This window comes from Paramormyrops kingsleyae, unplaced genomic scaffold (genome assembly GCF_048594095.1).
Source record: "Paramormyrops kingsleyae isolate MSU_618 unplaced genomic scaffold, PKINGS_0.4 ups116, whole genome shotgun sequence".
Taxonomy (NCBI): domain Eukaryota; kingdom Metazoa; phylum Chordata; class Actinopteri; order Osteoglossiformes; family Mormyridae; genus Paramormyrops; species Paramormyrops kingsleyae.
The window spans coordinates 1-14,760 of NW_027326054.1; the positions used below are offsets into that span (position 1 = coordinate 1).

At 39.4% G+C, this 14,760-nt stretch overlaps 1 long non-coding RNA gene across 2 annotated transcripts in view; it reads left to right on the top strand.

Moving 5' to 3' along the window:
* The first annotated feature begins 10,268 nt into the window (after positions 1 to 10,268).
* LOC111838793 (uncharacterized) overlaps positions 10,269 to 14,760 on the top strand; it is a 63,955-nt gene continuing 59,463 nt past the window's right edge. The window contains exon 1 of one of the 2 annotated variants that reach the window (XR_002836963.2): positions 10,269 to 10,396. This is a non-coding gene — a long non-coding RNA (uncharacterized lncRNA). The remainder of the gene's footprint in view (positions 10,397 to 14,760) is intronic. The other variant, XR_011988747.1, reaches the window with a different exon arrangement.

Here is a 14,760-nt window from a genome sequence, read left to right on the forward strand (position 1 = left end):
CATTAGCAATCATGGAGGCATATGAAACATTCTGTGCTGAGCAATTGTGAATTACCTCTATTCGAAAACAAATTGTGCAATCAACTGTCTATGTAAAATATAAAATATTTAAATGTAATTTTCAGCATAAATTTAAATTCTTATGGTCATTGTATTTTTTTTCTATTTGTTACCTTGATTTTAACCATGTTCTGCTAAAAATACACTGCTCAAAAAAATTAAAGGAACACTTTTTTTCAGAGTTTACTATCAAGTCAGTTAAACTTCTGGGATATTGATCTGCTCAGTTAAGTAGCAGAGGAGGTTGTTAATCAGTTTCAGCTGCTTTTCTGTTAATGAAACTAACAACAGGTGCACTAGAGGGGCAACAATGAGACGACCCCCAAAACAGGAATGGTTTAACAGGTGGAAGCCACTAACATTTTCCCCTCTGCTTCTTTTCTCACTGTTTTTTCACTAGTTTTGCATTTGGCTACGGTCAGTGTTACTATTGGTAGCATGAGGCGATACTTGGACCCTACAGAGGTTGCACAGGTAGTCGAACTCCTCCAGGATGGCGCATCAATACGTGCCATTGCCAGAAGGTTTGCTGTGTCTCCCAGCACAGTCTCAAGAGCATGAAAGAGATTCCAGGAGAATACTCTAGGAGAGCTGGACAGGGCCATAGAAGGTCCTTAACCCAGGAACAGGATGAGCACTGCCAGGCCCCCCTGCACCGTGGAGCTCAATTCACATTTGCCATAGAATACCAGAATTGGCAGGTTCACTACTGGCGCCCTGTGCTTTTCACAGATGAGAGCAGGTTCACTCTGAGCACATGTGACAGACATGAAAGGGTCTGGAGAAGCCATGGAGAATGTTATGCTGTTTGCAACATGGTTCAGCATGACCAGTTTGGTGGTGGGTCAGTGATGGTCTGGGGAGGCATATCCATGGAGGGATGCACAGACCTCTACAGGCTAACAATGTGCAAATGATGGCTGCATATGTTCCCTTGCAAATAACCATGGTTAAGAGAGGAAGAACAATGATTTCAAGCACCACCCTTCTTTTAAAGTATGCACTCTGCTATTCTAACTCAATCAGCATGACAGAGTGATCTCCTCATCAGCACTCTCACCTGAAATGATGTCAGCAGGTCCTTTTGTGGTAGGACTGAAATGCAGAGGGTTTTTTTGGGATTAAGTTCATTTTCATGGCAATTTTGCAATTCATCGGATCACTCTTCATAACATTTTGGAGTACCGGTATATGCAAATTGCATAAAAAACTGAGGCAGCAGACTTTCTGAAAACTAATATTTGCGTTATTCTCAAAACTTCTAGTCATGACTTTATATGCATTTAGTATATAATATAAAATTTTTGCAGTTTCATGTTAACTATGATTACTACCCAAGTTAACAAAAATGCGGTTCTATGAGCACAGGGGATGCTAGATTTTATTTTTTTTTTAGCAGAGCTGTCCGCTAGTCGGCACTAGTTAATCATTAATGGCTTACATCAGAGAAAGAGCAAGAATGTTAACAATGCTTAAAATATCAAAAAGCGATTCTCTGAGGAAATATATGAAAATGATAATACTTGCCACATAGGGTTATAACGTTACACAAAAATTCCGGTTCAGTACGTACCTCGGTTTTGAAGTCGCAGTTCTGTACGTTTGCGATAAAAGAAACAGAACATAAACTGCTTTTTTTCCTTTATTAAACAAAGTATGACTGTCTTTCTTAAATAAAGTCTCTGTCAATACTGCTGCAGTATGCTAGCCGACTATGTAGGAAGGCTAGCAACATCATCAAGGACCCCACCCACCCGGGTTACAAACTGTTTGTCCCCCTCCCATCGGGCAAAAGATTCAGGACCATCAAGTCACGAACAAACAGACTGAGGAACAGTTTTTTCCTGAGAGCAGTAGCCTCCGTCACACCCCTTCCCACTACAGAACACTGACCATTAAGTCACTTCCACACCTCTGTATTACTGCTGATATGCAGTTGTTCACTTTAAATCACATTGACTTTTACAAATATATTGTATTTTATTAATAGTTATTTTAGGTTTTATTCATATTTATACCATGTCTATGAGACTATTCTATATTAATGTGGTACCTTAATGTATACCTCTTTGCTGCTGAGCCGTGAGCTACCAAACAAATTTTGTTGTATTTCTGATACAGTGACAATAAAGTTTAAGTTTACTAAAAAAAACTAAAATTTCTAATGAAACTGATTGATTATGACCAGGCAACATGTCCACTGCAGATTATTTGTTGGGCTTATGTCTTTGAAGCCATGAAAAAATTTAACAACTCTCAGACTGAGACCGACACTAAAAGGTAACTTTGAGTTATGTTAATGTTCATTTCCATCCACTTGCAGTAAACCTAATTAGCAATGTTTTTTCCTATCCATCATTTTACCTCAGGAGGAAGTTGGGTTGAGACTGATGGCAAAATGTATAACTTTAACTCTGAGGCCAAGACAGAAATGAGACTTTACTATGATTTATGTTAAGTTCCAGCTGGTTACAATCAATTTCATTAGAGACATTCACAATCTATCCACATGAAGACAGGTGAACAGAACACAGAGAACAGAGATCACAGAGAGATCTCTCACTGAACAGATGAGAACAACTCCCAATTTCCAGTGTTAAAATCTTTTTTGTCATCAAATTTTATTAAAGAAAAATCACAACAACGAACACCCCCTACATGGCCCTTCCCTACGGTGGCCGATAAGGGCAAATCAAATTAACTTTTCAGAAAACAAAATTACAAAAGTCAAGACAAATTAACAAAGCCAAGCAAAAACGAACACACTTACAAGTGCCCAAACAAATTTACAAGTGCCCAAACAAATTTACAAGCGCGGAAACAAATTTACAAGTTCCAAAATAAATATACATGCGACGAAACAAATTTACGAGATGAGAAACACTTTTACCAGTCCTCAAAACAAATTTACAAGTGGAGAATCATACGGAAAGGGTAGGTACGCGCTGCACAGGAAGTGCCTAATTATTGCTTGCCTTTTGTGTCAATCAAGCGGTTTCGCGAGGGGGAAGTTGCTGAGGGGGGGCCCAATCCCAAACTATACCCTCGACACTCCGCCTTCATTTCGAGTCACACTCCCGCCGAGTCACCCTCACAACACGCCCTATACACTTAAACTGAAGGAAATTGTCACAAGAAAGATTTGAGACAGACTTGCCCTCGCAGCGCCTTTTTACAGTCTTCATTACCGGAAAGAGGAAATGCATTACGTAGTGATTTGACGAAATGGATCCATCAAGAAGCTGTATTGTATTTTCTTTAATGACATATCAGTTATTTTAAAAAAGCACAGTTTATCTAATGCGCGAAGACGACGGCTACGTCGTCTTATTGCACTGAGCAATTTTAAGTATGTACATGTGTCATATTGACGATTGTACAATTTCTACCATAGCTAACTTAGGTTACACGCATAAAACATTACGCATTACTTCTGTACCAAATACCAGATCCAGATATGTAGAGGAAAAAACAGGCAAATATGAAACATAAATTGTTATTGCTGGTGTGATGTTGATCGAGTTTGCGTACGAATGTTTCTTCGCGTGGTTTCTAGTTTGAAAAGTACACAAAATCTCTCGTAATCGGATCACGATAAAATCTACCTGTACTGACCAGCTATAAATAACTGCTTTCCTAATTTTTTTTCTGCAGCGATGAATTATAACATGTAACATAGACTTTCTATGTGTATTTCACTGTGCTGTTAGAATCCAATTATTAAATTATCGCGCTGTTCTGTTTCCTGTGCGCTAGGAATTATGGGATATGGAAGTGGTAGTGAAATCGCGCGAGCCACCATCGTTGCCGACTCGCTAAAGGAGGGCATAATCGACCACTCCCCCTTAGCCCTTGCTGCTTTGAGACACACTTCAACATGGCGACGGGTCTCGGGAACGCGCAAACGAAGGCGGAGTGGTGAGGCGGAGTGTGTAGGGACCGGTTTGGGATTGGGCCGGGGTTCAGTCTTGAAACGGCAGCTGGCAGGAGGAAGTGACGTCACAGGCACCCGCCAAGGCAGGTAGCGGCAGCTGCCACTAAGGAGCTTGGCAGCTGCCAGTTCTTAGTGGCAGCTGTCACTTCTGTCCGTCGCTAGTGGCGCTTAACAGTGGCAGGTCCCGTTCAAATACAGTGCCTGCCGGGGTACAGAGACAGCCACCGCCGCTCGTGGAAGTAAACCCGAGATGCTGTGCACGGCTACGATAAACTGGCATACGGAAATAAATTGAGTACTTGTTTAATCTTTATATGACTACGAATTATATTATTGTTGCTGACTCTACATCTCTTTAAGATAATATTTGAGAAAACAATGATTGTACTGTCGCTAGTGGCGCTAAATAGTGACAGGAGCCGTTCGGGAACAGTGCCTGCCGGTAGTGGCAGGTCTAGTGGCAGGTGCCGTTCAGATACAGCAGAGAGGCACCTACCCGCCACTCCTGGAAGTAGCCTAAACCAGAGATTCTGTACATCGGCTAAATGATCAAAAGCAATGATTGTGCTGTCGCTAGTGGCGCTAAACAGTGACAGGAGCCGTTCGGGAACAGTGCCTGCCGGTAGTGGCAGGTCCCGTGGCAGGTCCCGTGGCAGGTGACGTTCAGATACAGTAGAGAGGCACCTACCCGCCAATCCTGGAAGTAGCTTAAACCAGAGATTCTGTACATCGGCTAAATGATCAACTGCAATAGTTCGGTAAAGTTGGAACGATATTGGCAGATTCGAACTTGGCGGCTCAATAAATCTTAAACAAAACGTTCTTACAATACAATATACGGGTCTATTTAACAGTGGTAAGGTAGACAATGAGCTACAACCGGATTTTCGTCCAAACAATATGTATTTACAGAAATACGGATAACATTGCTCCCTATGAGCAGTCCGCTGTCTGAGGAGAGCTTAGGGACCGTCTACAAAGTGCAAATCGACAACGGATAATGTCAATAACTTCGCTTCCAAAGAGTGAAGAGCCACCAAAATCACTAAAGGCTTTTGGAATGTTATCATGGTCATACTACACCCCTTAGTTTGGTGAAATGTACCTACGTCTATTTCTAAAGAATTTATATTAGGAATAACATTGCTCCTATCAACTGTACTACCACCAAAATCACTACACACATCTAGGGTGTCATCATGGTCATATTACAACACTTATAGTTTGGTGAAAAAAATCATTATTATTAAATAAAATGCAATAACTTTGCTCCTATCAATTGTAGCGCCACCAAAATTACTATATACTTTTGTAATTTAATTATGGTAGGACTGCACCACTTAGGTTGGGAAAATGTGGCTTAGTTTATTGTTAAAGGGATTTTATTGGCAATAAAATCAACTTTCCCTTCGCGAAACCGCTTGATTGACACAAAAGGCAAGCAATAATTAGGCACTTCCTGTGCAGCGCGTACCTACCCTTTCCGTATGATTCTCCACTTGTAAATTTGTTTTGAGGACTGGTAAAAGTGTTTCTCATCTCGTAAATTTGTTTCGTCGCATGTATATTTATTTTGGAACTTGTAAATTTGTTTCCGCGCTTGTAAATTTGTTTGGGCACTTGTAAGTGTGTTCGTTTTTGCTTGGCTTTGTTAATTTGTCTTGACTTTTGTAATTTTGTTTTCTGAAAAGTTAATTTGATTTGCCCTTATCGGCCACCGTACTTCCTTGTGACAGCCCAAGAGAAACAGAGTTGTTAGCGATAGAGATGACAGTACACTTAAGAGGAGAAAAAAAGAAAGACACCTCACCTAGCAATACCTATTCAAATCTCAACCTGCTGCAAGGCATGAAACCATTTTTGAATGGTTAAGGAGGAAAAGTTGTTAATCCATGATGCAGACAACTCCAGAAATATCAGATTACAGAAAGTGGACTACCAGAGAGATGGAATTGCAAGGTCCAGAGAATACAGGCTAGACACAGGTCTAAATCTGGGAGAAAGGGATGTGGCATAGGAGCATAGTAGATAAAGAGGACGAGGTGAGGAGAGAAAAATTGTACATGCTTTATCAGTCCATCAGTCTCTCTATAACTTCTTCATAATCACACTGCTATCCTATAGCATAAATGCAGCACCTAGTCTGGATGGGAGAATCTTCTAGATTTATACTCCCTGATGTAAGTCCATGCAGTCTGAGCTCGCACTGATGCTTCAAACTGATTGCTCTACATTGTAAAAAACTTAAATAACGGCCTAAGTTCAGTCTAATATTGCACACAGCATCTGTGATGGAGAAGCAGAATTTGCAAGCATCCGCATCCGATTCTTAGCCGTCCCCGCATACCTGTCTACTGAACATGCTGTCCGTCTGGGTGCGCACTACAGGAAGCAGACCGTTTTGCACTGTGTTAGCTTCAGTAACGTATACTATATGGACAAAGTATTGGGACACACCTCTTAATCATTGAATTCAGCTTTTTCAATCAGACCCATCGCCACAGGTGTAATAAAATCAAGCACCTAGCCATGCAGTCAGGTTTACAAACGGTTGTGAAAGAATGGATCATTATGAAGAGTTCAGTGAATTCAAGTATGGGACTGTAAAAGGATGCCACCTTTGCAATAAGTCAGTTTGTAAAAAAATTTCCTTACTAAATATTACATAATACTGTACTAAATATTACATGATATTCTACTATACATGGTATCATTGCAAAGTGGAAGCATTTACAATCAACAGAAACTCAGCCACAAAGTGGCAGACCATATAAAATTACAAAACGGGGTCACCAAGCCCTGAGGCGCATGATAAAGTGATAAATCAGTGGGCCTCATTCACCAATATTTTCTTAAGAATTCTCTTAAATTTGTTCCTACGAAATTTGTTAAGAACAAACTACGTCGGATTCATGGCGTGTTGTTAAGTAGAATTGTTCGCACCTTTGTTCTTAAGAATGATGAATTCCACGTCTTCGTAACTGAAAGTGTGTGCCAGTTTGTCCTAATTAGCATAGGGAAATGCCCTGCAATTTCCCATAAAAGGGAATGAGACTGTAGGACCGTGTGCAAGGAATGGCGAAGACACGCGCAGGCTGTGGACTGCTTGGCATCAAGAGGAAAAAACTTCAATAATGCTGAAATAAAAGTATTAATTCAGTAAAATCCTGTTATAGTGGACTCGCTAATAATGGAATATCGTCCATAACGGACGAGGTCCGCCGGTCCTAGCCGTGCGCCTTTAGGAGCATACAGAAAAAGCATCGGATATAACGGACTGGCATATAACGAAATTTTGCTTATAACGGACAAACAATTTGGTTCCCAGGGCTGCTTTTAGCTGTAGTTTTGTTTGGCTATAATGGACATAAAGGTGCGTGGCATGCCAGTGATATCCAGCGCAGATACGTAGTCGGGATTATTAATGGTCATGCATCTGGTCAGGTAAAGTTGGATTACTACATGTACAATATAATAATCTATACCACAAGTTTGTCTGCTGGGGTGTGGCATGAGTAAATGGTGTCCTGTATTTGTGTTCTGGGCATACAGCAACTGGATATAACAGACTTTGGATATAACGGACTGTTTTGCCAGGACCCTTAAAGTCCGTTAAAAGTAGATTTTACTGTACAGGAGGTAAATGCAAATAGACACATATTATTTTGTAGCGTAACCAGTGGATATAAAGCCCCCAAGAAAGCTGATACATGGAGAGATATGACCTTCTCTGTGAACGCTGCGTGTCAAATAAATCTAAATGATCTTCAAACATGCGTTCCCTTCTCAGAGCACGATTGGCATGCTCTTCAAGAAGTAACACAAATGCCATTTTGATAGTAAGGCCAATGCGCAGAAACAGACCTATTTATAATCTGCATGATTGCTGTTACTACCATGAAAATAATTTTTACACTTTAAAATTATTTTTTATATTTTACTTTTACAAATTATTCAAATACTATCATTTTATCAACTGTAGACTGAACAAAACTGCTATAACCGATTATTTTGAACAAACTATCATTACTCAAATGTGTGTACAAATGGTCTTGAGTTTGCGTAGATTCTATTCTTAGCTAAGAACAAATTCAGATAAGAAAACATTGGTGAATGTCAGAATCTTCGTAAAAAAGTGCGTACGTGAGGTTTAAGAACAAATTTGTTCATAAGAACAGTTGGTGAATGAGGCCCAGTGTTAGGAAGGCCCTTTTCTGTTCCAGCATCACTGTGCCCCAGTGCACAAAGCAAGGTCCATAAAGATATGGTTGTGTGTGTTTGGTGGGGAAGAACTTGACTAGCCTGCACAGAATCCTGACATCAACTCCATCAGACACTTCTGGGATGAACTAAAATCCAACTTCACATCCAACATCAGTGCCTGACCTCACCAATGCTCTTCCGGATGAATGGGCAAAAATTCCCATAGACACACTCCAAAATCTTGAGGAGAGCCTTCCCAGAAGAGTGACAGCTGTACCAAATCCATGGGATGTCATAAAAGTTCCTGTAGGTGTAATGGCTAGGTGTCCCAGTACTTTTGTTCATATATTGCACATCACAAATTAGATGACAACCCCCCCACCCTCCGTCAACAAAAAACATGGCTTAGTACAACACAAGTGAGATACCACTGCAAATAATGTAGCGTCTGAACTTAAGGTAATGATACAGAACCGCTTTTCTCATTAAAGAATAATGCTGGCACTCAAATGTCTCGGCCAGAGTGGCTCACCGCACACCCATTTCTGTCATTAACTGCCCTCAGTACAACTCTGCCACAAAAGAGTCCAAAGCACACGTGGACAAGTGAAGACGTATGAATGAGACATAACCTGTTATACCAAATAGTGAGAACAAAATAAAGACAATAACAATATACTAAATGTGTCTAAAGGACTAGATAATTGGAAGTGGCAGTCTCTAAATTATGTATTCTTTGGGCCCAAGCAACACACGGAGAAGGTAAACTGTGCACGCACACACACGCACACACACACCTACACAAACGCACATGTAGGGTAAACATATCCTTATGTGGACCGCTCATTCATTTCAATGGAAAAAATGCTAAAGGTAACTATGACAACCTTAACCCCCACCCTGCCCCAACCATAACCATAAGTAACCTAACAAAATACAAGAGTTTTTGCATTTTGAGTTTTTTCATAGCAGTCACCGATTTTTATAAAATAGAGTTTTACCTTATGGGGACCAGGAAACCGGTCCCCATAAGGGAAAAAAAACGGATATTTATCACGTTATGGGGACATGTTCCCATAAGGATAGGTAAACTCGCCCGCACACGCACACACACACACACACACAAGTTGGTCTTCCTATCTAAATGGGGACCTCAAATGTGATCTATGCAAACCCACACACACACCAGAGTCAAAATTACAATGTACTACTACCACTAATAAATTTCATTGCTGCTTCTGTAGCTATGTCCACCAATCCTTTCAATCGAAGATTGAAGAAAATGGTGACAGCCGTTTGCGCTGCAAATTAAAAAACACACACAAAAGAAAAAGCAGAAACAAAATGAAAATGTGCTGCAAATTAAAAAACACACAAAAGAAAAAGCAGAAACAAAATGAAAATGCGCTGCAATTCAAAAAAGACAAACAAAAGAAAAAGTAGAAACAAAATGAAAATGCGCTGCTGCTTTTTCTTTTGTTTGTGTTTGTCTCTAGGGGCCTCCGTAGATTTTGGATGGCGGAGACCAGCGTGGACATTAGAGAATTACCCAAACAACCCTATCCTATCTGCTTTTGGCTCCCCCCTAATCAGCATTGGCCTCTGACAAGGCCGCTGCTGAATTAACAACTCCCCCGGAAGAACAAGGCAGTGAGACTCTCTTGTATTTGCATCTCCCCCAATCCCAAGGACACCTGGATACACACACACATATACATACGTACCACACCCTCCCCCCCATCTCACGCCTTTGCCGCTTCATACCCCCAGCGTGAACAGGTGGGTCTGTGATCAGTGCCTCTGGCTGCAGAACCGGATGGCTGTTTGTCTATGCTGGACTACCTCAACTTTCCCTCCCCTGTTGCAAGTCACGACTTTTTATGTTGTAAGGTATAGTGACTATGTGCTTATATGTTGCTGGAGTCTCGGAAGCTATGGACGTAAGACACAGAATACCTAGGACGGGGCGCGAACTCATCGCAGGGCACCTACCCCATTCACACACAATAACGACGTCATTTATGTAAAAACGATTTTCAGTCCTACATTTCCCAGAAGGCTATACGCAGAAAGCACATGCGCAGTCGTTTCCTAAGTCGTTGACGTTAGTACTATGACAACGGTGAGATTCTGTGAAGTAGTTGAACCGCTGAGCTGCTGAAAATGTACTAAAGCTCAAATATACCATTTTCCTCTAAGGTACAGTATAAGAGTTTCATTATAAATGCTGTAATTAATTTAGGGGACTGTACCAAAATGTACCCGACAACAATTAGTTTCTTTCTAGCTAGTTGAATCGTCCTCCTATATTGTTAGCAATCTGGTTATCATGCTATCTACGTAATTTCTTTTTTTAACTAGAGACATATTACCTTGTGTTCTTACATGTAAGAGGAATGGTATAAATGTGCAAATAGGTCAGTACGAAAGCTAGAGTTTACCTTAGTCAGCTGGTCATGGTTTGTGTAAATTACCTGCTATCCATATGGTCATCGCATTTTTTAAGAATGAAAAATTAGCATCTGATTCATTTCTTTGACTCTGTTTTCCCATAAGACTGATTATTTGTATCCCCATAGCTAAATTGGCTAATCTTCTTACAATACTGCGTCATTGTAGCGAGAGGGATTAGCTAGCAAGCTTTCTTATTTCTGGATTGATTATAGCTTGTGCATTCAGAAGCTGAAAAAGTAAGCTCTTGAAATCTAAAAATCTAAAAATTCTATAATTATTTTTAAATGCATGCATGTAATTCATGTCCACTATTTTAAATCTGTAAAGGGAAATTTGCTTGACTTAATGTACATTAAGACAATATTTTTTTGCATTGTGTCTAAATACTTCTGTTAGCAGTCACGTGTTTAGTCTATCCAGCTCATTGACTAGACCGATAAACCTGGCCGAGGGTATGATGTGAGCGGGGCCCTTCTTTGATGTATAATATAATGTATTAACTGTCCATTCCACCTCCTTCCCAATTAGGGGAACATATTGTATTGACCTGAGCAGTTTCCTTCACATTGTGCCATGTGCTCGATCCCCAGATTTTCAGTATAGTAATGTGTAGTAACAATATATTAAATGAAAGTTTCGAGGATACTTAAAAAGCTTTGGATTCTTGAAAACAGAGTTAAGTCGATGGTATTACAGTGAACCCACGCCTATCGCGGAAGATGCGTTCCAGACCCGTCAGCGATAGGTGAAAATCATATAATTTTTTTTTTTTCTTATAGTTTAAGCCTTAAAATACTCCTCCGACACACTTTAAACACATGTAAGCTTATTAGAACAACACATATATGTGGATGTCCTGCTACGGATATGAGTAGTAATAATAATACTAATAATAATAATAATAATAATAATATGTAATGTGTGTGTGTCTCTGTATACGTAATGGAATATATACAAATAAAAACACGTATGGCTCATATATTCTTTTCATCCTTCTTGATGTAGCGTACCGTCGGTTCATTACCACGGTTAAGTTAACCTCATAATCGATATTCAGTGTTCTAGCTTTAATAACTTTTCACGGAAGTAAGATGGGGCGTTTTTGATGATAGAATCGTGTGGTCCAGTACACAGACAACGATGCACACCGATTATTTTTGCGCTTCAAACCATTTCGTGATTTGTGCAAAATCGTGTTAATAGCTAATATTATAGGTGCTGTCAGCTGTAATGACATGGTGGTTTAGCATTTTGGGCTCATGGCGACTATTGCACACCCCTTTGTTTCCCAGATTACTTTACGTAAAATTTTTATTTAATTTTTGAATGTTCGAATGTATCCGTATAATGTGCAATGGGACAATACATGAATGGGTTAATACCTTTAAAACTAGACAAGACAGGCACATCTAGTGAAGTGTGTTTTGATCAGTGGACTACAGGGAACAATGCACACCTCTTGAATTTTCAGATTATTTTTGTCTGTAACAGTTATTAATTATTATATTGCATCCATTTAAAATGCAATGGGGCAACACATTAAAGGGTTAATAGCTCTGAAACCAAATGGGACAGCCATGTCCTATGGAGTGTGCATGAATCAGGGGAACTTGGGGCACAATGCACACCCCTTATATTTTCAGGATCACTTTCTCTCTATCAGTTATTAATTAATACATTGGATTTTTTTTATATTAACACTTTTATTGAGAAAGCACATATTATATTACAGTAACATAGCTGTTGACATTGCCTTTGCTTTCAACGTTTTAACCATCCTACTAGAAAGATAGAGGAAAAAAAAACACTGAAACTTGGGTGGAGGTGTTGGGGTTGCTGGGTTACAATCACATAATTGAGATGAGGGTTCAAATCAGTGCAGCAACATATAAAGCAGCAGGATTTATAGAAAATCAGACCTAACAGGCTTAACAAATTCCGTCCACTTAGTCCATAATTTGTAAAAGGTATCACTCTGCACTTTGAGAGAGAAAGACAGTTTTTCCATTGTATAAATTTCTTGCACTACATTTATCCAGTCTTCAGTTGTTGGTGGATCAGGTTTGAGCCATCTCCTCGTGAGGGCCTTTTTACTCGCAGCCAATAAGATGTACAAAAGTTTTTTATTATCGAGGGTCAATTTATCCACCGGTATATTACACAGAAATATGATTTCAAAGGTTAAAGGAAAAACAAATGAAGACATTCTGTACATGCTCATGGATTTGAGACCAATACTGATGAATGGCTTGGCAATCCCAGAAAATATGAAAATGATTGGCACTATCTCCCCCACATCTCCAACAAGCATCCCCTAATCCCCGATACATTTTCTGGGCAGGGGTAATGAAAAATCTCATTATGCTTTTCCAGCAAAATTCATGCCAGACATTCGATCCTGTTGTGCCCCATTGTATCTCACATATATGGTCCAAACATTCCTCTGTAATTGTCAGATTGCCCTCCTTTTCCCACTTCATTTTAACATGAACAGTGCTGTCATTTCTACACCACAGGATGCTATTGTATATTCCGGAAATAATTGTATTGTGCAGTCCAGATTTAGTTAACGATACAAATGTTTCCACAAATCACAGGTCATTTAAATTCACTTTTAGGTCCTGGTTAAAATAATTTCTGACCTGTAGGTATCTGAAGAAATCGTCTGAGCTTAGGTCATGTTTTCTTTTCAAGGCTTCAAAGCTTTGAATTTTGATCCTAGCCGTTGGTTTATTATATAAACCTAAAATAGTGTCAATTATAGATTTATCAAAACCAAACCTTAAAAGCATTTTATATAAAAAGGACCACCACACTGAATCAAATGCCTTTTCAGCGTCTAGACTTAACACTAGGGTCTCTAGTTTTTGTTTATCAACCTGCCTCATTACGTGTAGAACCCTCCTGATGTTGTCCTGAGTCTGTCTCTGTTTGATGAAACCTGTTTGATCCTTATGTATTAACACAGGTAGGATTGTTTCTAGTCTCTTTGAAATTATGGAGGTCAACAGCTTATAATCAATATTTAATACACTAATTGGACGGTAGTTACCACATTCTAATCTATCCTTCCCTTCCTTTGGAATGACAGAGATTATTGCTTCCCCCCATGAGGGAGGGACTATTTTCTTTTCCATTACCAAATTAAATGTTTTCAGTAGGGTGGGGGTCAAACAATCTCACATTATTTTGTATCATTCTGGGCCAAATTCATCTGCCCCTGCCATTTTCCCTCCCTTTAGTCTTTTAATTGCCGAGTGAATTTCTTCTTTGGTTATTATGGATGACAACATTTTATTTTGTTCCTCTGTCACTGATGGTAACTCTAGTGCAGGCAAAAAGGTGTTCACATCTTGATCATTATCTACATGGGGTTGAGAATAAAGATTTCTGTAGTAATCCTGAAAACATTGTTGAATTCTCCTCTGTTCAGTTTCTATTTGACCATTAAAAGGATTCTTATATTCTAAGTATAGTCCTCTCCGCTCGTTGCTTCCTGAGTTTATAAGAAAGAAGTTTTAGTGATTTCCCCCCTATTTCGCAGTACTGTTGCTTGATAAAAAGCATTTTTTCTGTATGTCCATAGTGTGTAGGTAATCCAATTATTTTTTCAATTTTATTATATCAGATTTAATATCATCATTTAAAGTCAAGGAGTGTTGGCGCTGCAGATCTAACTATTAATCTTCTAAGTGATGGAGTTTTAGCCAACTTTCTTCAAGTGGGAGGAAATACTAATAATTTTCCCTCTGATCACTGCCTTCAGTACGTCCCATATTATTCCAGGTGTCACCTCCTCAAAGATCTAAATAAGTTGCTATTTCTTTTTTCAAATCTTCTTTAATATTTGGGTAATTTAGAATGTTCGTATTCAACCTCCATAGGGTAGATCTATTTTTCCTGTTCAAGCAGATATCAGCATAAACCGGGTTGTGGTCTGAAATAATACAGGGACCTATTTCACAGCTTTTCAGCCTAAATAAATCATTCTTAAACATAAACATATAGTTTAGCCTGGAGTATACATTGTGTGGATATGAGAAGTGGGTGTATTCTCTATCTGTTGGATGATAATCTCTCCATACATCAAATACTCCTAAATCACCCAT